The 27150-nt window shown below is 42.2% G+C and overlaps 1 protein-coding gene across 8 annotated transcripts in view; it reads right to left on the minus strand.

The window, feature by feature from the left end:
* Window positions 1-27150, minus strand: part of add3a (adducin 3 (gamma) a) — a 112318-nt gene that overhangs the window by 73042 nt on the left and 12126 nt on the right. For 3 of the 8 annotated variants that reach the window (XM_030418688.1, XM_030418670.1, XM_030418622.1), the window contains exon 1: window positions 4979-5295. The exons of 1 other annotated variant lie outside the window; for it this stretch is intronic. The gene's annotated coding sequence lies outside the window, so the exon portion shown is untranslated. Of the gene's footprint in view, window positions 1-4978; window positions 5297-17238; window positions 17296-17980; window positions 18017-27150 lie in introns of those variants that run through there. 4 more of the 8 variants (XM_030418654.1, XM_030418638.1, XM_030418647.1 and 1 more) reach the window with 3 other exon arrangements.

Raw genomic sequence — 27150 nt, forward strand, 5'->3', positions numbered from 1 at the left:
ATCCCCGGGGATGTACTGCAAGTTTGTTCAGATGTGTTTGTGCTGGTTGGTTTGGTAAGAATCTAAGCTCCGCAGAAAGCAACAAGGCCAGGACGAGTAAATCCTCCATCCAGTGAGCTCCACTCCTCCTCCTACTATCCCTCAACCTCGCACACATCACATTACACGGAGGTGAAAATGCCTGCAGACAAATCTCACATCTGGAACAAACCAACAATTTGTCAAAACAAGTTCTTCATTTTCTTTGAAATTCTCACTTTCCTTTTTTACTCCTTGCAGTAGAACGAAAGTAGAAAGTAGAATGCAGGGTGTCAGAAAGGCTCTCCTGTTCAAGACTCATCCCGGGGAATTGAGAAATTAGCACCTATTACCTTGCATTTGTTAGCAATTATAGTTAAAGTTAACGTGGCATTAAACATTACAATAAAAAACTCATAAAACACCTTTCAAATTGTTTTCCCACGAACCACAGCTACCGAAAAAAACAAAAAAAAGTCTTCGGTTTGATGCGAAGTGGTGGTTTTCTGCCTGGACTAGCTTGCCTCAGCATTCCTGACTACTACTAATAAAAAGCTGATGCTAAACAAAAACCCTGAAAATCCTCCCTTCAAACTGCTGAACTGGTGTAAGACACATGATGGTCCCGGTGACTCAGCACCAGTCTGTCCTTGAAGAAAGGTAGACTGAGCAGAAACTGAAATCTTATCCGAATGCAAACAACAGGCAGATAAAAATGTTCATCCGGCTCAGATGAAAGTAGTAAAACTTTAGGTCTTATGACCAGGCACATTAAATTAATGGAGTGATATTTACAGATGGGGATAAACCAGAGTGAATCACAAGAGTCCAAAAGGAACTTTAATTTGACTGATAATGGAAAGTAAAGATGGGTCATGACTGCGGGGGTGATATCTTGATCATCCTGCTGTGTCGTGTCCCAGAGGCCTGAGTCATCTCTGTTTCTGATGAATATTGCCCAATATTTCATTTGATGGAAACTTTTACTCATGGTGTCCTGCAGCATACAGTCACAATAACATTTGCCAGACCAGAAAATACATTAATAGTTCATTGAGCACCTACAATAAGCTTAACAGGTGCTATCATTTTCTCTCTTCTTCTCATTTTAGAGACAAGTCATGAGGGAAACATGTCAGCAGGTCCTGCCACTGGGTGAAGACAGGTTCAGCAAAGCTTTCCCATGAACTCCGACCTGGCCAGAGCAGTCTATATAAAGTGTCGGAGCGTTATTGGTTTCACCCTACAAGCATTTAACTCGGTGCGGTCAAGGCCGACTGGGAGGCTGAGGCCAGAAGGGTCAAACCACTGCTGGGCAAAGAGAGGTGCAAGAACAAACCGAGACATTAAGCCACTGATCTGATTTTATCATCCAGAGGAAGTACAAGACACACTGTGAGTACAGCAACAACAGTTCAACCACTCAGCAACAATTCCTCTTTTTTTTTTTTAGACATTTCCAAAAGCTCCTTTCCATAACCTTGCTAGCTTGGCTTTACTAAGTGAATCTTGTAAGATTCAGTCAGAAGCTTCAAACATCCTGAGAGTCCCTCTCATTCTGCAGTCGTGAGTTGTCACCTAGGTCCGCTTGGAGGCAAGGCGGCCATGGCTTGGCCCTACTCTGGAGCAGGTCTATCTCGGGCACAGCTCAGCTCAACCAGGCACAGTAAAACTGGTGATGGAAAAGCAAATCAGCGTGGTGCAGTTTGACTCTGCGTAACCAGAAGTAGTTGTTGAAAAATGGCATAAATCGATCCAGAAGATGAAGACGAAGACGAAGGGGAAGCTACGATTTGTCCCTGAATGATGACAAAACCCATCGCAACCTGCTCGGAGGCAGTCAGGCGCGCTTTGACCCAACCTCCAGAGATGGTCCATCTCAGTGCGACTCAGCGTGTTTAAACTGAGTCAGTCTGAGTCTGTGGGAGAGAGACAACAATGAGTCAAATAACCTGCATCAACAAACCAGTAGATATGAATTTAAGTCTGGAGGAAATTGAGGATCAGTTAGCTTCATCCACGAAAAATCGAAATTTAAAAAGGCCTCAGTGTTTACTAAATAAAATGACCCTCACTGGTAAAAAATGGCTCCTGCGTGTGCACCTGCATTCAAGCTGAAATGTGTGCAGTCTTTTGTCAAAGCTCACATCTAAGCCCTTCAGTGGGACCCAGCCCAAAGACATTTGGTTTAACTTAGAGCTGGACTGCAGCGTTCAATCAGACCCAAATCACAATCATCAAAAAGAACCAGAAAAAAAAAGTGGCCAGAATCTGACAGCAATGATTTCTTCGCTCTGCGGGGCCAACAGGTGACACTCCACAGAGTTTATCGAGAGTGCACTTTTATACAAACATTGAAAACTAACAAATATATACAGTTTACACAGACACACACGTTGTGGTCGGGGATGACTTTAGTGAAAACTAAATTAAAAGCGGCAGACTCGGACAGCTGGAGACCATGCTGTATGACATAATCGCAGGCAGGCTAGCCAAGCTATTTAACACACACACACACACACACACACACACACACACACACACACACACACACACACACACACACAGCCCCATTACATAAACCAGTGATTTACAACACAAGTTAGAAAGAAGAGTAACACCCATTTCTTGAACGATAAGACAACCCCTTCCTGTCTCTTTGTAAAACACACGTCATTCAATCACACACATGTGCACACACATACACATAAATGGTCTATCATTCCTCCTAAAGTGGAAACATAAGGAGAGGGACTGGAGAGGGGCTCGGGTCAACGGGGTTGATTGAGACAACAGGACAATACTTCACCATCGCAGACTCAGCATGAGGGAAGAAGTTATCCCTTCTGGCTTCCTTATAAACATTATTGAACCACATGTCCAAGGTTGAAGTGCAATAAGTCACATGTAACAGTGAGAAATCTGTCTTAATTTACCACAAAGATATATCTCAAAGCCTTGACCCGAGAGCAGGCGTGTGGTGTTGAATTCATATGGATACATGAATGCCTCGGGAGAGGATATCAAGGCCAGAGTGACTCCAAATCATTCTGTCTCAAGCAGCAATATTTTCTTGAAGGGCCTGGCACACAAAGTCATTCCTGAAACAATGAGAAAGCCTCGGAGAATGGCCAAAAGATGAAGACCAAACGAAGCCTGATGCAAGGTTCCTATTCTATTACTTCTCGGCACAAGAACACTCGACAAATATTTGATCAAACGTTTCAGGATTCATTTGAGGACCGAGGCCATCGCCATGGCAGCAAGTGCCATGGAAGCAGGATGTGAATGTAGATTATACTTGTCCTCTGCAGAGTCGAATCCAACAAGAACCGACATCCTCATACAACCAAAAGTTGTGGGATTCTTTAAGCGTTGTGTTATCCTAATCTTGGACTGCTCTCATCTGTAACATTCTCAAAAGGATTTCTGATCGTATGTAATGTGCAACTTGGTGACAAAAACAGAAAGAGGGATGAAGAAACCCAGGAGCAAAGTGTGTGCACAACATGTGAGGAGCTCACTGCCTTCAGGGGGCAGCACTGTGGACGCAGGTGTCACTGGTGTGAATCCATCAGACTTCATTATTTCGGCACTGAGGAGACAAACTTGACAGCGAGTCAGATTTCATTTGCCAGCAGCTGGGAAAATATTTCAGCTGTGCTTGTCAGAGGGAACAGATGACAGGGAGCGGGACAACACAAACACCACAAAAAACACTGTTTCTGAAGAGAAAGACCCCAAGTGTTGATTCTATATGGATTCTATATGGAGACACTGTCATTTTGGAGCTTATTACAACTCAGTGCACAGGTTCATTTCACTGAATAGCAGGGTGGTCTTTAAGCAGAAAGATTGTAGGTTGAACCTCAAAAACAAGCACAAACAAGATTCAACTTGACCCTAGATCTTGACACCTCGCTGCCTAATCCAAGAGACGATTACAGCTCGCTGACAGATACAATGCACAACAGAGCAGAAGTCTAAATCGGTTGGAGTTGAAATGGTGCACAGAAGAAGTACAAAGTGCTCCATAACCTTGAGGCCTCGATCATGCAGAACACCTCCAGCAAGAACAAATTCAGGGCTGGGGACACAAATAACAACATGAGCATAGAGCAACCAAACCACGGACTTTCCCATCACTCAGTCCGTTATCCAAGCATGAAAAGGGGCCTTTCATAGGAACACCCAAGAAAACAAGAGTCAGAAATAGAAACACGCAGCTCCTGACAGTTCGTTATCGCTGCTCAGTCACTGTAAACAGACACCTTTGAAAAGACGAAACCGACTGAAGCACTTGACTGTATCACTCTGCCTTTCCCTCGGGCGGTAAAGAGCCACAAGACATGAAGAAACATTAAATACTAAACTTTTAAAATATTTAAAACAAGTAGAGGAACACAGGTGAGATCTCATCAATCATCGATGCATAACCCCCAGCCCCTTCTATAAACCACAAGCACATGCACCTAACCCCCCCCCCCCCTTGCCGCCGCCAACCCACTGAGCATGCTGACACTTGAGAGGGCGGCACCTCTCCTCAGAAAAGCCATCTCGGGCCCATTCACAGCTCTCGGCTCTATTCTTCTCCAAAGTAAAAAGAGCCCGTCTGAAAGGAGGGAAGGGAAGAGGTCCTCTGCTATTTCATTTAGCATGAAGCAGAGAGTCTTCCGTTCTCCTCACAGCTTAAAGTTTCTGACTAAGCCTAAACTGATGAGATGATGAGACACGGATAAAACCAAAAAGAAACGTATCCCCTCGAGCTCGACTTTAACACATTTTTGTGTCTTTTTTCCCCCCCTTGGTACTGTCATCTCTGGGAGTGAGATAGCAGCCCTGATGGTGGAGGACACAGCATCCATTATATTAGACACAGAACACACACACACACACACACACTAACAGGCACAAACCAAGCAGCAATCAGCTAGCATTGTGAAGAAACCGCACTACGAACCTGCTTGACAGCCAATTAGAGTGCTGCCTCCGAACCTTCCTCTTCACTGTGATCCACCTGCACTGCAGCGCGTCCTCCGCCTCTACTGCTCTCTCTCTCCCTCTCTCTCTCCCTCTCTCTCTCCCTCTCTCACTCTCTCTCCCTCTAACACGCCTCTCCCATTGTAGCAGAACGCAGTGTAAAACTGTTGCGCCGGCTGCCCTCTTTCCTCCACGCCCCTCCGACAGTATTTTTTTTTCTCCTTCCCGACTGAGGCAGGAGCCGCTCTGCTGTGTCTGGTTCTGTGCAGAGACAAACACAACTTATCTGCTGCAGGAGCTGCAGAGGACTAGCCAGCCTGCAGAGAGGAGGGAGGGGGGGAACTGTGGATTCAGAGGGTAGTGATGGTGGTGGAGGTTGAAAAGGGGAAGGGGGAGGGTCAAACCTGATTTAAATTCACACACACACAAACACAGGAGTGAGATGACAGGGTGCTTTCCCCTCGGGGTGCGTCACTGATCTGGGAAGATTTTTTGTTAACCATTTCTTTGTAGGAAAAGGTTTTATTCATTGGCTCACAACTAAAGTGAAAATGAAGGGATCAGAGTGAAACAAAAAGTGAAAATCTTCTGAAATAAATATGATTATTGGATATATTCTCTCCGTCTATATTCTTTCAGGCCTTTTCTCCCTTTCCTAAACCTTCTCCCCCCCCCCCTTTCCTTTGGGATCAAACTTTTCACTTAAACTTCTCCTCTCCTCTCCATCCACAGCTGCGAAATTTTCCAAAGTGCTCGACGAGGCACAAAAAAGCCCCACAGTTTCTTTCAGCAGGGTTTGACAAGAGAACCTTCCCCTACTTTCGCTCTACTAAAGGGTCCCTCCCTCCCCATTACTCCTCCAAAAGACGTCCAGCACTTTCCCTGATAGCAGCTTAACAACCTCCTCATGTGAGGAATCTGCCTCCACACAAAAGAGTTTGGAGGAGAATTTGACCAAAACAAAGACAGGAGGGAGGTGCTGGTATTTAGAATGTGAGCAATTTGCATTAAACATTAAGTCACTGAATATTGTGTTAGCAAGATATATATCAGTTAGCCAAATCTCACTCCATCCTTTAAAAGGAATAGTTCTACATTCTGGGAAATATGCTGAGATGAGAAAATGTGTTACACTGTCATGCCCTCATGCTAAATATGAAGAGAGAGTCAGCAAGAGTTAGCTTAGTTTAGCATAGAGGGGAAAACAGCTCGCCTGTAGAAACAGAGAGGCTGTTCAGATCTAGTATTAACATCCATACTCTGTGAGCCAATAGCAAGGGGACATCTATACAGCTTGATTATGCTTCTGCATTGAATCTATAGCATGCATAGGTACATGCCTTATACCCGTCGTCTGCGCTGCGGCTCCGGTGCTTAGCTGCAGTGCCTACACCAGGGACTGTGACGTGTAGCTTCCCCAGTAAACACACCACATTCATTGGCTGTTGCAGTCCTTCCTGACTGGCCGGCTGCTGCTCTTCTTGGTAATACTACTCCTCCAGAGCAACTATTCTCTGCCGAAGTGTCTTTGAGGAAGAAAGAGTGGACAGGCTGAATGCTCAAAGACCAAGCTGCCCCTCCACAAGCTGCCCGGTGGCAAATGCCAGCTTGCCAAAACCAAGTAATTTCAGCTTGGTGTGCGTAGAGAGGTAGCTCTCCCCTGCAGTACACTACCTAGCACAGAGAATCAGCTGCAAGCCGAGTGGGACAGTGTGTTTAAAGAGAAAAAGACTACTGGCCATCCGCTCACCACTGCCAGCAACCCAGCGCCTGTGTGTAAATGCTAACTATGGCGTAGGTCAGTTTTGCAGGTTCCAGTGTCAATTCTGCGTTCAGCCTACGTGCAACTATAAATCAGTCCAATGGTGGACGTTGTGGGGACTATATTCCCTCCAATAATGTTGAGCAGATTGAGTTAATTTGTTTTAGTGTTGTCAAACTTTGTCAATTTGCTAACTGGGGCAACATAAAAGAGGCCAGGGGAATGAAATTAAATTAGCATGTGAAAGGCTCACTTACTGACTTCATACTGACTCAGCTGTCCGTGCAAAGGTCAGCTGTGGAGGCATCTTCACATTTCTTCACTCCATGATCCCTAACAAACATTCCTGCATAACGCATGGGCACTCTCAGCAGAGGAAAACAAAACCCACCCATCACATTACAGGCTTTCAACGATACTGTTTCATTAGGGTTTTTTTTCAACTGATTGTAAGGAGAGTGTTGTTGAGAAAAGTTTTTTTTCCAAAGGCTATTTAAAACAATTAAAATGGGCATCAGAAGACATTTAATTTCCCTCATGTGAGGGCAAATTGATGGTGTGTGTTATTTATGGTGAGTAGGAGCAACAAACAATTCTCAAATGAATTTTTAATTGGTGCTTCCTCCGAGGCGCTTCCATTTAGAGGGTAAAAGCCTGGCTTTACTGCTGACTAGCACAGAAACAAGGCAGACAATAATTATAGGAAGTAAAAATACATGCTTCTGTCCAAGGCCGGCAGAAGAGGCAAGTGAGCCAGCTGAGCCTAAATCAATTCAGAATCAATTATTCAAGCTAAGAGAGGGGGGATTATGGGGAGACACACTCTGGCTGAGCTACTGTATACCCAGCTGTCAATCTCTAAGTGGCAGGGATTCCCTTTTTACTCTGCTTGTCTATGCGGTGAGTGTGGTTTTATGTTTGTCAAACTATGTCTATGACAAGAGGATCAATCCCTCGTCAGGGCTGCGAGCAGTGAATCTCCCACACTGGAAACTATTCAGTTGCGTTGTGTTAAAGCTGTACTGGAATAAACGGCACCCTGCGTGTTGTAGTTGACAGTGAACGGCTCCTGTTTGCAGAAAAAAAACTCAAACCTGCATAGTCCCGCATTGTCTCACATCAAACACAAGGACCAGCACCACATCCTCTCTCACGGTGTCCCTCCTGCTCTCTCAGATGGTGCATACCTGTCCCAGAATAAACCTCGCCCTCTGGCCTCCCGCAGCAGAGCTAGCTCTGGACGCCTGGTCTAACATTAGCACATATTTGAGTGAAATGTTCAGGGGCCCTGCAGTCTCCATGGGATAAAAAGAGATGCACGTCTAGATTATTTATGAGTGGGATTGCTAGTTGTAACTTTCTACAATACTTCCTTTAAGGAAAAAAGGAGAAAGATGGAGCAGTGCACTTTGCAAAAGGCAGACGGTATGTGCACACTCTACGCTAATAAGCACTCATATGTAGGAAATTATACAGTTTAAGTAGAGCAGGATGAGCTCTGAAGTCAGTTTAAAGTTGTAAATCTCCACCTGTGTGTGTACATGTGATCCGAGCACACCATAGTAACAATCATACCCTATAAATCACCAATTTGTGAAGTGCTTGTCTGTCAGTGTACAAACAACTCATGGATCCTGACATAATATTGCTCAAATCAGCACTGAAGACTCAACAACTGCGTGTTCACGTGTACAGTGTATCATCATGCTGCTGTTTGCAACTCGCGGCTTTAACACAGCCTGTTCAAAGCGGGAATGGGGTATTGATATTCAACCCCACCGTTCTTAATAAAAGATGGGAACATGGAATGAGGGGCATTGTTTAAGATGGGAGGATAGAACATAAGCTGTAGTGTTACACGTCATGCCCATCCCGCTTCTGTAACACCATCATGCTATCTAAGATGATACCGTGGGGCGGCATTATGCCAGTTTTGTCTGGTTCAGGGTAAAAATACAAGGTTGCGTGGGGAGTAGAGCCGCAAGGATCGATGGATATTCAAGTAGTTGTTAACTATTAAACTACACGCCAACTACTTTGATTTCGATCAGTTGGTCTGAGTAATTTCCTAAAAAAAAAAGTCAAATTCTCTAATCCCAGTTTCTAAAATGTTATTCCTCTATAACAGTAAACTAAATATCTTCAAGTTGAGGGCAAAACGAGACATTTGAGGACAACCCATCGACATTTTATAACCCAAACAACTAGTTAAAGAATTGATAAAGAAGGTAACAATGAAAAAAATCATCTTTAGTTGCAGCCCTAATGGAGAGTCATTGTTTCAGCTGCTGTGCGGCATCTCTGTGTGAACGCACACTTTTTAATTTGGCTCTTGCTAAATCTAGAGCCACAAAACATGCATCTTATTCTTTCCACTGTTGTGAAATGTGAAAAATATGTAGCTTTCCCTAAGATAAAACATCTAAATACAAAGCCTGGGGTGGTAGAAAAAAGCCATACCCACAGAACTGCTGCATAAACAAAATTGATACAACCATTCAAAAGTAGTTTTTTCATGTGTCAGAAAATATTCTTTTGGAAAAGAACAAGATGTACCCAGAAATCGATTGAGTGGTTAAAGAAAAATTGTAGTCTCTGCCCAGATTCCACCTCTGCGCATGCAGAATGAACAAACCCTTTCTACTCCCTGCAAACACAAGACAACAGAGAAGCAACACAACTGCTGACGTGAGCTCAAATCCTCTGTGAAAATCCAGAGGAAGAGCCAGGATTCACCTGCAGCAGCCTGTTGGCCCTCATCCAGCAACAGTGAAGCTGGTGCAGGAGGGACTAGCACAGTGACCGACTGTCGTTGATGTAAAGAAGTACGAGCCACATGACGTCAAAATGTTCAGTTAACTCAGAAGGTAATAAAGGACCTGTTTATAAACACGGAGCATGGGCTGACAATAGCCTGGAACTGTACATATCTATTATTCATACATTATTATTGATTTAACTCAGTCAGCTCTAGATGTTGACAAAATATGACATTTAAGAAATAATTCATGGACACATGTCATATCTTATAATAACTAAACTTGACAAAACGGCCCCAAGCTCTCGGCTTTGTTAATCATCCAGATGTATTTGTCCTTGTTTATTCACAGAATTCGGTCGACTCGAGTCCTAAGGCGGCCTCCCATCACAGCGTGGGGTGTGGAGACTCTTGGCCTATTTGAATTGGGAGGAGGGGGTTTCTTTTTAATTCACCATGCTGACTGTAACACCATGTGACAGAGGTAAACATGGTGTTTCAGCTAATGAGTCCATGTCTGCCACAGGGTCAGGAGGTGCTCATTATGGCAAAAAATGCACACTGTGACAGGGACTTAAACTTAGAACATGTTTGCAGAGGTAATCTAACAATTTAATAATTAAATTCTTAATATAAGAATGAAGGCCTGTTGCTTAAAACTGACCCCACATCGGTTGAACACATTACTTTTCTTTCCTTTGCAGAGTAAAAGCACTCCTCTCAGTAGCTTCATAAGAATGATGTCAGGTTTAGCAAAGTCATCTACCTACAACAGGTCGTAAACATTTAAAAATTCAACCTTATCTCCCAGCGTAGCCCGGAGGGGGCTGTTAAGACATGAAGTAAATCTCACCAGTATCCGAGAGGGGGTTCGGGCTATGAGAGTCCCTTGTCAACAGGAGGCCAGGGTTTTAAGTCTGCCTGGCTCCACTGGAGACTGCACGGAAAAGATCCAGACAAACACAGCTCACTGCCAAGCATCGTTACTTATGACACTCCACTCCGCAGCACATTTCCATAGCCGGTTGCCAGACTCAGTAATGATAATATTAGATAAAAACAACCTCCTTCAAAAAATGCTGAAAAAAAGTCTCTCCCGCAGAGCAAATGAAATTAATTAGAGATGAGCTATTGGAAAGAAGAGTGTTTTTTATGCACCGGGACACAATGACTGAAGAGTGTAAATATTTGTGAATCATTGTATGGCTCCATTGTGAATAATGATGTGTAATGGTGGCTGTCAGTAACCTCTAAATTTGGAGTTTTCTTTGGATGTGCAGCTAGTAAAATGAAGCAGAATGATGTTTTCATGGTGCAATTTTATGACAGCTGTAATGAGGCTAGTCATGAAATTCCCTATAACACGTCTAGAGAGAGATCCTGAGGCTGTGTTTGCCTCTTACAAGTTAAAGGGATAGTCCACTCCAAAATGAGAAACACATATTTTTCCACTTACCTGTAGAGCTATTTATCCATCAAGAGCATTATGGTTGATGTTGCCGAGTTTTAGAGATAGCGGCCTGCCATCTCTCGGACATAATGGAACTAGATGGCATGAGTTCATGAGTCTATGCACACATATCTGCAGGTGTGAAACTTCTCACAACAAAGTCAGTGAGTTATCTTGAGTAAGAAGGTCAGGATTTGTATAAAGGGACATCGCTGTTGAGTATATCAAATGTATACTTTTGGTGTGCCATCTAGTTCCATTATATTGAAGAGAAGGCGGCCATTTCTCTGTCTGATATCTCCAAAACTCAGCAACTCGCACCAAAAAATATCTAGATAGATAAATGGCAGTATAGGTAAAAGGTACTTTTGATTTTCGTGGTGAACTGTCTCTTTAAAAGTTTTGCCAAAAACCTAGTCAGGTAAGGTCAAGGGAAGAGGAAACACATCATACCCACAATACAAATAAATATTACATAGTCTACACTGATTGAATTAATGCCACCTGTGCTTAACTGGGAATGCAGAGCAGGACACAACATAACGTTAAAAAAAATAAGTATTTGAGGGTGCATTTTTCCTTCAAGGCTGCCCTGAACACTGTCAGGTCACGTCAGACTTCAGCAGCAGAGTGCTGAGCCGTAACACTCCCATCTCCTCGTCCTCCCTTTACTGCAAGTCCATTTTCTCCTCTAGTGTCATGAGGAGGCTCTAATGAATCCACCTATTGAGCTGAGCAGAACTGTGCACCGGTTTTGACACTGACAAAGTGTGTGTGTGTGTGTGTGTGTTGCAGTCCAACTTTCCCAGCCTCCCAGAACACAAAGCTGTCGTTTGTGGCCTCTCAGCACTACAAAAGCCCCACAGGCCACCAGAGCTGAGAGCGAATGTGTGTGTGTGTGCGTGTGTGTGTGTGTGTGTTCACTGTAGTTCTATATGGCTGAATGTATATATGTGTATGATTAAAAACTTGCATGTGTATGCTTTTTTCATACACATACCTTTTACGTGTGTGTGTGAGTATGCGTGTCTGTGTGTCTGTGTGCGTGCGTGTGGTCAAGATGTGGCCACATACACCCAGTCTGCATTTCACTGGGATGCGCCTTAATGATTACAAGACACGTCACGGGGCCCACAACACAAGCTCAACCACCAAACTATGGCACGCGGACAGACGGCCATAAAGCTAAAGATATACGGCCGCTGCAGCGGGATCAGAGAAGTGAGGCCAACAAATCATATCAAATATGGCTGTGAAAAACTAACCAAATACACTACATGCACACTCTGGCACAGACACAAATGCACACAAACCAAATGCCTCCGCTGGCTGCTATCGGGACTGATGAGTCATTGAACAGACAGCTGTGACTTATCGGGGAAACACCCATTCTGATTATTAAACAGTTTGTTAATACACATGAGTGTGTGTCAGTCCGCATTTGATTAATATTAATGCATATGGTCATCACAAATCCGTGTGTGTGTGTGTGTGTGAACCTGACCTTCTCCAGATTCATCTCATGGTGACTGAACCAAACTTCACACAACAGAAACAACCTAAAATGGCTACATTCTTTACTCATCTGAATTCGATCATCTCAAAGTCAGTAAATCTGACACTTCGCACAAGATTAACAGGAATAAACTTGTTATAAACCCGACCCATCTCATGCTGGAGGGCTGGGTTGAACATCATTATATGATTATCCATGTCAGATGTGCCCGGCCTTTTATGATTTACACCAAAGACTCTCCCAGAACTGCTCGCCTTTTATTGTTTCCACCCTCTATAAAATCCATCACTTTTGCTGTAGGCCTGCAGTCTTTTTAATGTTTTTGTATCGAGGCCTGTACCCACCAACAGCTGCCCGTCTCCGCAGTAAAAATGTGTATAATTCAAAACCTCCTTTGTCCTGTTGATTCGCGCAGTAGTCTCTAAACTGAAGCCAGTCTAGCATGGGTGTTGATTTGCCTGCTGATGGATTAAGCAATTGAGAGGCAAAGACATGTCTGTCTAGGATTTATCTGGAGGATAGAAAGCAGATACACACACTATGTGTGCACAGATCCTCAACTGCCACCATCTTTCACATTTACAGTGTAGTTCTGATTGAGTCTGTACCCTTTAAATGCACCAGTAAGCATCATTTCTGCGTTTTAAATCATAGTTTCAAATCACAATCCACAAAACCATCAGACTTGTAATTGTCGTGAACTAAGCCAGTGTTTTCCAAACTTTTTTCTGCTGACCAACTTTTTCAAAATGACAAACCATTGCAACCCAATTCACAATAGGCCTTTTAATCACAAGAGGAGCGAGTGTATGCATAAATTAACATTCCTGACTAATTTTCATGCCATTTCCACATCACCATATATTATTTTGAATAGGTCAACCAGCCATTTTGTCTTCTTTGTCTTCTTCTTTCTTTAATTTCCCAGTGAAGGGACTCATAAAATGCATGTTTTCCCATTCTTAAAGCATTATATATCTAATTTTAAAAAGATCTGCACCAGACACTGCACATTTTTGATGCGTTCTGTTTTTTTTTTTCCCCCTTTGACCCACCGGAGCTGCACCCTGTCTGTGTGTCTGATAATACCAAAAAGCTCTCCTCACGTGGCTCAAAGATGTACTGCAGATATAATATTTGAAATAAAAGGTGAAATCTATTTTATATCTACTATGAGTGGGTCGTGACCCAGTACCCGAGAATGACTGTACTAAGCTGCAAATTAAATAACTAAAAATGTATTAGCATACTTTCTGTAAAAAAAATAAATAGTTGTGATCTATTAGTTCAAGAACTATTTGTCGATGTGTGGAAACATTTCACATAAACGTGCCCCCCTGATTGAAAATCTGGCAAAGGAATTTCCACAATCACTGATGAATTTGGCAAACTCCACTCCGTATGTGTCCACACACACACACACACACACACACACACACACAGAGTCGTGTGGGAGGACATGTGTGCATGGTCGGAGCCAGACGAGAGATAAGCGCAACTGTGATGCCATCCAGACGGCTGGAGAGGAGCCAGGAAGTCAGAGCAGCATCTCGGGTCACAGAGCTGATGAACTCCCCTAAGCAATCGAGATGAGAAGGGATGAGGATGTGTTGGGAATGGAAGCCTGGAGGTTTGAGCTCTCAAGTGAAGGACACAACTGATTAGAAGATGTATGTATAGCCCCAAATGGCTTTATTTTGACAACATGTTCAGCTTCTATAATAATGTTTTCTTCTTTGTACAGTATAAGCTTGCTTTGTTTTGTAATTGACAAGTTTTTGTGTTTTCTCTTATGCAGTCCTTATTTTCTTGCTGCCGCCAATAGGACCTGAAAGGACCACAACAAAAGGCAATGTATTATGAACTTTTGCTGAACAAAATCAGACCAGGCAGATCCTAACAAGCCGATGACTTCATATTCCTACTTTGAAACCCAGCTATGAATGACATTACAATCAGGTACATGACATCAGCATGGCGAGGCAGCCAGCACCGGGCTGCATGCTGAGGCATTTAACAAAGTCAGAAGATGACAAGACTTTAAACGAGGGCAAAGGGAGACGCTGACGTCTCTTTACTGCCCTGCTGAGTAGAAGACAGCTTGTCCTACTGAAGGAAATGTAAAAAGAAGATAGGAAGAGAGAGAGAGAGGGGGGGGGGGGGGGGGGAGGGAAGGAGAGGGAGGCAGAGAGATAAAAGATGACAACCGCAAAGAGACCGAAACTGAGAGGAGCTTATACTGGAAGTAGAAGAATAAAAAGTAAAAGAGAAAAGGAAAGAAGACAAATAAACCTTACAGAGAAATAAAATGACCGGTGGAAAAGTTTTGACCTGTGCGTCCCTCCTCCACTGAATGGTTTAGCAGTTACGTGGTTTTATATCTCTTTTCTCCTCCTTTGTATTTTCTGCTCGGGTCCTCAAATTGTCTTTGCAGCCTTCTTTTCTCTTCAGACACCCTCTAAACTCTCAGGAATGCCTGTTTTTTCTTTGTTTCTTACTCCCTCTTACAGCATGTCTTATGACACCTGGACTTTCTTTATGTGATAACAAGTGCTCTTTCACTTTCAACCTCTCTCATAGAGATTGGCCACATGAGAAATGGATAGCCGGAGAAAAAAAGGATGTCTGACTTCATGCTGCTGATGGCAATAGTTAATGTACTCAAAGAAAATTTGAACTGGTTATCTAACTTTCAGTTTAATACCTATGCCTCTACATAGATTGTCTAATTCTATATGTTTTTTATAATGAATCTTAATTCCTGTCAGTGTGTTTGATTCCAGCTTATTCAGGTCGATTTATATATAAAAATCCTGTCCCGTCCCTTTATCCGTATTCACACCAAAAGTTAACGAGGTCTATTCTGGGACGAGACACATCCTCCGTCCAAGTTTCATTGAAATCTGTCCAGCAGTTTTTGTATAATCTTGCTGACAAACCGAAAAAATAACAAATGATGAAACACTGGTGAGAATATAACCACCTTGAAGAGGTAAAAAACAAAACAAAAAAATAGCAACTAGCTAGTGAACATAGTGTAGCATTAAGCAGCTAACGGGACAGGTAGTTTGAGTAGAGAACAAACACAGAGCTTAAAGAGAATGAATACTGGACATGGACAAAAACTCCAAATCACTGACATAAACTTTATAACATAACGCTCCAAAATTATAAGATAGTGTTTACTGCATGTTGTGCTGCCAAAATATCAATTATCGCAGCTTTTAAGAAAGAGAAGCATAAGCAATTTGCTTATGGGAGTAAGCAGAAGCAATTTGAGATGTGTTACCAATACAAACAATATCAGATCTTAAAACCCCCTGTCAATCCTGCAACTAACAGTATGTCTGTTTTACCCGATATCCGAGAGCAAGAGACACATATAACATGGTGTTTGCACCGTGGTCTATATTGTATTTCATTAAAACATCCACCCTAAGTTTGAAAAGGAAATGTCATTCATAGGCCTCACTATAGACTTATTTCAGCCTCTTCAAGGCTGCTAACACTAACAGCCTGTGTCCTGATGAAACGTGCACATGCACGCACATCAGAAAGATGTATAAAGTAGAACATTTTCAATCAACATACCAATCTAAATATAAAGCACAGTATCATCAGCTAGCACGAGCCGCAGCAGTAATCAGAGACACGACTTGAGCACAACTAAAGCTGTCAGCAGCTAAACCTGGTGAGGGGTCAAATGGTCCCACGCAGGGATAAAGTGGCCAGATATGAGAAAACCCGTCGCCGAGCTCCGTTTGCAGCAGACTTCCTAGAGGTATTTGACACATCAGACACGTCAGCAAGCTGAGCTGCATTCTTTTTTTTTCCCCCCCTGACCTCGCAAGCCCAAGACCTGGGAGATCTGCCAACCTCGGACCGTGAGGACAAGAGAGATGCTCTGAAAGTATCTGACAGAGAAAGAGGGTAAGATAAGACTGAGACACTGAGGCTGAGAGACAAGACGGTAGAGAGACACAAAGATAGAGAGTGAAAGAGGAGGGGCAGAGGGAGGGGGCCTTTCACAGTTTGGATTCTCATGTGCCTTACAATACATGTGACATAATAATAACTAATGGTCCAAATTAAAGTTCCATGGAAAAGTGCAGCAAACATACCAAAGGATCCCCTTACTTATCAGCCGAGAATGACTCAGACTTTGGCTGCGCAACTTAACATTTCATGAACGAAGACACAAAGAACGTCTCAGATGATGTTCATCAACTTTTTCAATGTACCTTTAAATACAGTAGGTTGAATTAGAGAATCTGCACAGAAGTAGAAAAGTTTGCTACATCCATCCAGTATCACAAAAACATGCAGGCACTTCTATATAAGAGACATTGACATTATTATCTTAATTTTAATCAATTAAATACAAAGATTCAAATGTGCCTTGGACAAAACATATCTGTACCAATGTACCTCTGTTACATCCATCTGTTGACATTGTACAGTTGTACTTTGTAGTGCACTAGAAATCTGAGGTATGTATCACAAACACTGATGACCAGTCATAAATAGCTCGACAATGATGACAGGTACAGACAGTCAACCAGAAAAAAGAATGAGATGTCACTGAAGCAACAAATCACGGCAGTTGTCTCAGTCCTACAAGAGAACAGTCTAAAGAGGTAGCGGAGACATTTATAAAAAAAAAAAAAAGAAAATCAAGAATGGCAGATTTGACCCTTTTGCAGCTATACGCGCTGCGAAAATGATTAAATTGAGAGAAAAATAAACCGTCTTACTTTAAAGCTGCTACTGTTGATTAAAAGCATGTCTGAATAGGTCAGGTTTTGAAGGTGCTGGAATAAAAGATCAAGACAAAAGTGTGAGGCAGAAGAAATGTGAACGTGAAACCATTCAGAAGCTAAAAAAAAGTCACAGTAAAGCAGACGTAAACAGCCTCAAAATAAATGAGAGCCAGAAAGTTTTTACAATGCCGGAAAAAAATACTCGAATATCCGCATATTCAGCCACGCAGATTTGGAAAAAATACATTATTAAACTGAATGAGCAAGCTAAGATGTAGAAGGGATTAATGTTTGTTAAAAGTCATAAAGACCCTGGTTAGTTTTCCTGACGACAAGTGAGCAAAAGAAGGGAGGGAGAGATGTGTATAAAGAGAGAGCGAGAGAGGCCTGTCACTATTTCCTTTACACAGTAAAAAAGTCTGGCCAGAAGCAGTTTGTAGGCTTACCACTGACCAAAGCCGTGTCTTTTTTTTCAAGGCTCCTGAAAAAGAGCCCACTATTACTTTCCACTTACCTTCTGTGTCCTTGAGAAAGCCAAAGAATAGGGCGGAGGCGTTTAGGCGGCAGACCAAAACTCTATTCCACACTGGATTTCAGACTTCTTTTCATTTTATTTCCCATCAACTGAGCTATGGTGTAAAATAATACCCAAAACAGAGCTGTGCTGTTGATGCGATCAACAGGTGTCTTAAGAAGCTTGAGCAGGAGCTGAAATGGTGCGTGATGAAATCCTTACCTCAGGGGACCGCTTGACTTAACGACGTCTCGCCAACTAGGACAAAAACAGACACAAACACATTATTACTTTCTGCATCCAAGTCTTGTGCGACAGCTGAAGACATCCACTAAATCTCTGAGACATATTATGTGTCTGAGGTGAAGAAATCTGTCACAATTAGAGGCAGACACATTCATTCATTCATTTTTAAATATAATTTTCTCAGTCTGTGTTTTTTTGAAGCCTGTAATGCCAGGGTGCAAAAACACAAATAACATAGGAGTGAGTGAAATAAAAACCTGAAATTAAAGGAGTACAGCTCCCACGATGAGGTCTTGAAACGTTTCCATCACCCTTGAAAACTCTCTGTAATTCAGCTTATTTGACACACTCAAAAGATCTAATCAAAGAGAAGATACTCAATGTTAACAAACACCTGTAATCTTTCTTTTCCATCAAGGGATAAACATTATGCTCCTTACATCCCCTGCCTTAGGTGTCTTTTTATCCGTACAGGCCAATTTACAGTCCATCCTCCCTCATTTGAGATACAGATGATCTCGTAAACAACTACCTTCTTCCCAAAGGAAATGTTAATGCCCATCTTCCTCTCTTACAGTATGAATCATTTCCAAGAGCAAACACTGAAGAAATGACTTGGACATGTCTTCCAAGTGGTCATTATGCTCTCCCTGCAGTCTCTTTACTCCAGGAACCCCTACCATCTGTGAATGTGGCTCATTTACTGCCCACATACATGTGTTTGTGTACAGGCCTTCGATGTGTGTGTTCTAGCTCACAGCGGTCAGCAGTTTCCACTACGCCAAGTGGGCTGTGCCTCCGTGCTGTACTGGCGGCTTCACAAAGGGTCTGACGGCCTGAGGGAGCCGGTCTGCCCTTGATAGTCATCAATGTCATCTGCACAAACACCAACTGTGTCAACACCAGGGAGCACGGCCCACTGTAGGAGAACATGGGAGCTATTGATAGCAGGTGAGATATGTTATTGCTGAGGGTGCTGCGCCTGCATTCCATTATAATGATAATTGGCTACTGGGAATTTTGGGATTGGCCCAAAATAACACTTTAAAAAATATTCTAAATCTATATATAAGATAATTACAGAAAACTGAGTTAATAGCACCAACTGCACAACCATGAATGATAAAGTGATTAATCTTGCATGAGATGAATGCACTGACGAATGAAAATCGCCTGCCGGTGCTAAATGTGGGCAGTGTAGGGGGTGATGCACATGAAACTCAGTTTGCCGGTTATGAGTCCATTTCTGGGGTCAAGCCCACATATGTCTTTGTTGTTGATTGGGGTTAAGACTTTGCCGGTCATTATTCATCAAAGTTGGACTCTACGCGAAGCCAAGACGCAGATTTGCTTCACCGTCGGATGCCAATTAGTTTTTTTTCCCCTTTGCAAACCCATGTGACTGCTGTCTTAATCCATGCAAAGCACTGCCCTCTCCAACCTGGACCAGTGAAACACATGTGTGAATGTTGTTTATTCACTGAAGTTCAGCATTCAGTACCTTTGTGCCCTTCAAGTTTGTCATCACGCTATGAGACCTGGGCAACAGGAAGTGACAAGGAGATAGACATGCCCCATCAATATCAATGTAGCCACAGTGGAGAGAGTAAGAAACTTTAAGTTCCTTTACATTCACACCTACCACACCAACGTCACCACAAAGAATTGGGAAGACAGGCATTACAAAGGAAACTACTTAGCTCAGCAAAAAGACAAAGGTGACATCCTTTGAAGTTCTCCTCTCCAAGCATTGCCACATTATTCCATAAAGTATCTTGTTCCTTCTTGTGCTCTTATTTAAGTCCTTTGTCTTAGATTTTGATGATTTTCTTTTAATATATTGTTTGAGCACAGTTTTACAGGACCAGAGATCAAAAATGTAATTTCCAATGACTGTTTCCCTGTAACTGTTGTGCACATGACAAATAAAGAAGTTAACTTGGATTCACGGGACTGAAATTAGTTTGTATTTAGCAGAACAGCTGAAAATGTGAGTTTGTGCAGTCAGAATTATGTAACTGCGAGGCAAAATGCCTGGAAGTGCTTCTGCGAGTTGCGCGAGAGGTTGTAGAACACCTGAAATGTGAAAAGCCCCAGATGGCAGAGCAGTTGTGGAAATACAGTCCAGGTTGGCTGGGTGAACTGGAATTGAAACCACCTGCTGAATCTGGTGGGGATGTTTTTCATGGTAATGCAGGTGGAAAAATGAATTTCCCCTCAGCTCTCAGGTGTAGAATGACCACGAGAAATGTGAGAAGAATGAAGCTTGTTGACAGGGGAGCGTACATTCTTCCATAGCTCAGATCGTTCTAGCCAGCATAAAAAGCATAAAGAGGTCCGCAGATCACTCAGTTCATTGGTGAACGCCTGACAGACAAATCCAGGGATGAATTTCAGTGTCAACACACCTTCAGTAGACTACAGACTCTACTTCTATCTGTGCACCCACCGCTTATGCAAACCTAGTTTCTTGTAACCAGATACATCAGTACTGTGCCGAGATCACTTCACAACTGGCATCAGCATCAGTGTCTCAATTTCAAGTGTGTCTCGATTAACTACTTGTGGGGTGGCTATGGCTCAGGAGGTAAAGCAGAATGCTTACTAATCACAAAGTTGATGCTTTCAACTGGCTCCTCCAGTCCATATGTCAGAGTATCTTTGAGAGAGACACTAAATCTAACACTAAAATGCTCCTGGTATTCAGGCCGGTGCTTTGCGTGTGAATAAGTGGACTAGCTGCAAAACTTTAAGCTCTTCGGAGAGCAGCAGTGTGTGAAGTCCATTTACATTAGAGGAAGTCTTTAGTGATACTTTTAAATCAAGTCGCTCAGAAATTGGTCTTGGCCATCAATAAGTCATTTCAACCCCATCTTTGTCTATAGGTCAGTTTGACACACAGAAATGAAGAACTTGGAGAAACATTTATGGTACCTTTGCTGGGATTATATAGTCTACTCTAGATAGTCAGCTGAAATACAAATACTCTACACCGTGAGAAAAAAGCCAGAATTGCACCTTCCGGAGCACAACATGTCACTGCTAAGACCGTACCCCATAAGGTACCATATAGGGTAATCTTTCATGCAAGTCCTTTATTGTTTTCCACAGTTTTTTGTTGCTTCTTCTTCTCTCTTTTGGCCAGGAAAATACAGTACAAAGGGACCAACCAATAAGAGTCACTAGTTAAGTGTCATGGTCCCTATCCAGGTTCCCACCAACCACCACTACAAATTGTTTTTGATGAGAGGATTTATCCACTGCATCATCTGGTCAATGTCCCATCAGTTTACTAATTGACTAATTTGAAACGTTCCCTTGGGTTTCAGCTCCATACAAATTTGTACCAGAATATAACATCACATTGTACTTTTATGGTGAATCAAAAGACATGCACCTGTTCTCATGAGGGTCCATTGTGTGTTATGTTATATTACATGAAATACATGTGAAAATCATACCTTTAATTGTAAAAGTGAATAGGGATTTATGTGGAAGGTAGTTAAAAATACATATTTCTCTTTAGAGGTTTTATGCTATTTTGCGCCAGAGTACTTCGGTTTGGGCTTTTTTTAACAGTTGCTGCCCATCGAAACAGAAATAATTCAGTAATATGGTTCAAAATATTGACTGAAAATGACTTTTAGTTTTAGTTCTAGTAAAAATGAAATTAATAAATTCAGATAAGTTCATTTATAAACAGTGGATTGCTCGTTGTCCTGCTTGGTTTCTGTTGGTTTAGATTGCACTGAAAGTCCATCCCTTGACTCACTGCTACTTAAAAAAATTATATACCATAAAGTTTATTTTTATAGAGTGCAGTGACGTTTTAAACCGTGGTTAATAGTGAAATCAGTTAGCTGCTGCATCGCCACACGGGTAGCGAAACAATCTTTGTTTCACACTGTAACGACACTATCAGGAACCAAAGCTAGGGCATGTTTATTAACTATAAGGCAGAGAAAATGAGCAGTGTCAGCAGCAGTAATAACCCATAGCAGAGCAAGTGGAACAACCAGGATGGATTCCACTTCGTGTCATTAGCTTGGCTAGGCACTGCGCTAGACATACTAATTCATTTTTCTTTGGGCGGGATGCAGTGAGACAAGGCAAACCAGCACAGTTACATAACAACCTTTTCTGCTGACCGCTGTGGTGGCCTCAGTGGTGGTTTGGATGTGACAGCATGGTACCCCTTCGGCCTCATTACATAAAGCCCAGACAAATTATGTTATTCTATTTGTGACTAACTTTTGCTTTAGCTAGTTTAGGGAAGTTCAGGTCACTTGTAATAGACAAAACAGTCCTCCAGGCCTTGGGGCTTGAGGTTTTGACCTAAGGAGACACCACTTAGTTTAAAAAAGTCAAGGGATGAGATGAATGTGGACCTTTCTTTCCATCTTGTTAGTTTTGCCACAGTTACACAACAATCCCAACACCTCATTATTCTGATTCTGTCAGACGGGTTTAGAGAGTTGCAGTGTCCGGTCTGTTCAGCCCTGTCACTCTATGATAGCATGGTGGTCAGAAACTTATTAAGAGGTATGAGGGGGGTGACAGGTGATCCTTTTTTCTGCTATTGAGTTGATTTGTGTAACTTGTGACTTTGCCTTTCATCTGCCTGTGTCCTCATCTCACTCACTTCTCCTCATTCAATTTCAAAGACGGGCTGAGCTTACATCAGAGGTAGAGCAGGGGTCAAATTCTGAACAGAGAGGCAAAACAATTCAGCCGAGCCTGAAGCAAAAGCAGACGTGTCTGTTGGAATTGGTTTGTCTTCACACCAGTCACAGAACAGATGGCAGATAAGACTGTCAGGACTGTGTTCATTCAGCAGGAAACATCAACAGATGATATTCTATAAAATGCTGTTCAGGTGTGATAATCAACCTTTTCAATTAATACCACGTGAACATCACAAAATCCCCAGAAGTGACAGGTTGATAAGGCAATCACTGCACACAGGTGCAAGCCTACTTTCACCATTTCCCCAAATACCCTCAGCTTCAATTTGGTGCAATTACAGCATGTCGAAGTAAAGTGAACTGAGGTGGAACATACCAGCCAGTAGGACTGAAGTTAGGATTGGGCTAATGAACGATGCCATCGTACATCGCCACAGACTGACAGTCAACGACTACTGAGTTGTGGCTATCTGGTGAGCTAAAGCACAATGTTTGGCTCCTGACGTAATATGCCAATTTGGCAGACATTGCTTGACCCCATGCTAGTAAAGCCATTTTCAAAGGAAATCAGTAAATCAGTTCAAATTTGAGCAGATACTAAAGATATTTAACATTATAGACACTACACCTTTACTTGGTATTCAGTCATAACTGTCTCTTTCAAAGCTGAGACATTATTTTGAATAATTCTAAAATGAGTAGGGTGCAACCATGTTGCATGACTGAGAAATAGAATTTGCAACTGGTGGCGGCAGTTTTTTCCAATGTTGTGATTCTGTTTGTGCCGTCGTCCACTCTAAAAGCCTCTTAATCTGACTATTGTTGACTCTCCTTTATTGGGATGTGGGTATGTGTGTGTGTGTTTCCATCAATGTGCTACTAGTGTCAGCTTAGCACGTCACTTGTTACACTTCCAACCAGGGCTGTCTAATATACCGATATAGATAATCCCAACTTATTTTTGCCAGAGAATGTCTCTCGATCAAAATAATGAAAACAAAACACGCAGATGGATGATGTCAGGAAGTAGTGCGGCATCATGGGAGTTGTTGTCTTCATTTTTAAACAACCACCTTTAATGATGAACATCTATCTAATGTGACACAGGAAATGTTGATGTATGAGGTAATGTAATAGAGATATATGTCATGATAAATTTCAATCTCTGACTTTCTTCTTCATTCTCTGAGGTTTCAGGGATTTACCCGGAAGTTAAAGCAACAGGGGGCCACATGAAATGTACTCTTACCTGAAATAAAGTCAAGAGATTTCTCAGGGTTTCAATATTGTCTGGAGCATCTAGTGTACAAAAGTATACAATTCACCCAAATATAGAACAAAAGGTGTAATCATTTTCAAACAATTTTATGCAGAAACTTTATATAATATATATAATATCTTTAAGATATAATGACTTTATGGTTGCTTTCATGTGTGTTATCCACCCATTTCTTCTGTGCTTGAGTGGTTACAGAAACTGGGCAATTGTGTACTGCCTGCTTAAATCTGCCAAATGACGCCCAGCTGAAGGAAGTCGCAGGTGTGAGGTAAATAAAAGGGACCTTTCCTTGCACTGATTTCACTAGAGGGAACAGCAGTACACAGACAGGCAGGTCACTAATACTAAAGAAGAACAAACACAGCTGCTCAGGTCTGGAGCCCTGCACACAAGCACACACACATGCACACAGTATGCATGTGCAAACACGCAGATGCCCCAACAGTGTGGGTGTAATTCAAATCAAGCTCTGCGCACTATAATCCAGTTCTGCAGTTAACAACTGTATCTTTGCGAGACAACACTGAGGTAATTTGTGAGCCGATAGCAGTGTTGTGTCATTAACATCCCCACTTCATCTCCAACCCCTAACATACACACAAAAAAAAGAACAGTGTTTAATTTTTACTGCCAACAACCTCGTTTCACAAGGGGAACCCCACCCATAAACAAAGTCAATGTGCAGCCCCTACCCAGATATTTTTCCACTGCAACAGTTGGGTATACTCATACACAGGCTTGAAGAGTTTGTCTTGTGGATGGAAACAAAAGTAAACCAAAAGTAAAGATCGACTGTAAATACTGCAAATGTGAAAACCTTTACAAAAGACAAACAAAAAAAACCTACAGTTTCCTAAGCTTATTCGTTTGAAAAATGATCAAACCAAGTGGATTTTTTTTAGGGATAGTGTAGTAATGTTAGTATGGCATTTGCAGTGACACACATGTCTCAGTACACACTTACTCACACAGCAGGAACCTCTCCATCCTAAACCAAACACATGATAATCCAATTTGGATGACTACCCAAGAAACAACTTGTTTGGAGGACAAACAACACCACACACAGGCAGTAGAGAGAGACTGGGGTCACGCAGAATTGTGGGTAGCAAGACGATACCTAAGCTGAGGGGTCAAGATTTAGACTGAAGGACTGAACAGCATCAGAAAACCTACTTCTAGATTACATCGTTCCTAACTTGTCCATTTCTTGCCCACCCACCACTCTATAAACCCATTCTGAACAGATCACCCAGACAGCTGTATTAACAGGAAGAGAGCCCCGCTGAGTTCAAGCAGAGTACATGACATTAAACATTGTTTTCATTTGTTTTTTTTTCAAAAATGTGAAACGCTATTAGTCTGAGGGGACAAACACTCCTCTTCAGGGAGGTCAAGGGTCGTGTTCAGTCATACAGCACCAGAACCTCTGGGGCACTAAAAAAAATGGTGGAAAGTACTCAGACACAAGTAATGTTATTGTAACTGTGATAACTGATTGTTGTAGAATCACTCATGTAAAAGTGTTACAGAAAATGCTACCATCAAATTGAAAAGAATAAAAATAAAAAGCTTGTTCCCATCATTCAGTCACATGACAGATGGTTGGCTTTGTTGCTAGCTAGCCAAGAAGTTACCATAGATGAGGAAACTGCTTCAGACAGTAAGGTCATAGTGCAACCAGTTCTACTGTATGACTTTTGGAGAATCCAAGCAACCAAATAAGTCCAATGTTAGTTTTAGTTAAACTATTGTTTTTTAATACATAGACCACTGGTATCCAACACACAAACTGGCAGGTTTAAGCAAATTTTAGTGCCAGTGAACTTGAACTGGCCTCTTAGAGGAAACTTACTGCCAGACCCAGGAATCATGTAATAACCAGACACACATATCAGTTAAAGTCAAAGCTTTCCCTAATCTCTAGAGACATCAACTGTAAAAGTTCATTCGAATAAAAAACATGTTTAAACCTTACTATCACCACCACGATTGTAACTCTAGCACTTAACTCTCCCTCTAGTCTAGAACTAACCTTGTCAACAAAAGGATCAAATATGACCTTACTAAAGGATCTGTATACAATCTCTGAAATATGCTTATTCACTTTATTTTCCAGAGAGTTAGATGAGATTATGAGACCACTCTCACATCATTACACCACGTATAAAGCTATACAGCTGGGAGACAGTTAGCTTAGCACAAATATTGCACCAAGGGGGAAACAGCTAGTCTGATTTCGTCCAAAGGTAACAAAAACACGGCCGAGAGATACTTGTGTACAAAATCTCTCGTAAAACCACAACTTGTTGTTGTACACTACGGTTTTTGAATGAACTATCAGAGGTTCATTACACAAACACAGGCACAGGTGTGTGTATTTCAGATGTAGTTGTAATTTCCCTCTGTGGCTGATTGTGAATCAACATCCGTATCTATTAGTCTAGCCCAGCTCTGACTCCCACTGCAGTTACACTGCCAATTAAAATAATACTAACACAAAACTTTCCACTTTTCACTGGCACAATGACGTATGAGTTAAAAACATAGTTTTATTCCCAGTAGTTACGTTCCCAATTGACGGAAGAAAGACTTAACTGAGTCATCACAATTACGAACCCAATTTCCAATGAAAGATCCTTCTCTTTAAATCATCTTGGGAACACTTCGGACTGCAACACACACACACACACCCAAAACACACAAATATTAATACATACATACAAACACACACACACACACACTCACACACACACACACACACACACACACACACACACACACCCACTCACACCACAAGCCTATTTGTCATTGTTTTCCACTTCTTGTCGTGTCCCGGAGGCCATGAAACACATTTTTCCGGAACACCAGAACGAGGCTCAAATTGATGACATCATCTTCGGCACACAACACCACACTCCCTTTGACAACAAGACGGATGACATCACTCGTCTAAGTTATCCACAACAATTGCTCTTGAAAATGCCACATTGTGTAATTGGCCTGTAAAGGGCACAGGAACATGGTATGAGGGGATATCACATGGCCTTGTGCCGCACGTTGTGTTTGTCTGACTTCCCGTCCGAAGCTATCAGTGACCATCCTGGAATGACAGAACAAAAGATGGGTCTTATCCACTGATTTCCTCTGCTGAGGTAAAGGAAATACAGACGTCCCATCCT

This window comes from Sparus aurata, chromosome 1 (genome assembly GCF_900880675.1).
Source record: "Sparus aurata chromosome 1, fSpaAur1.1, whole genome shotgun sequence".
Taxonomy (NCBI): domain Eukaryota; kingdom Metazoa; phylum Chordata; class Actinopteri; order Spariformes; family Sparidae; genus Sparus; species Sparus aurata.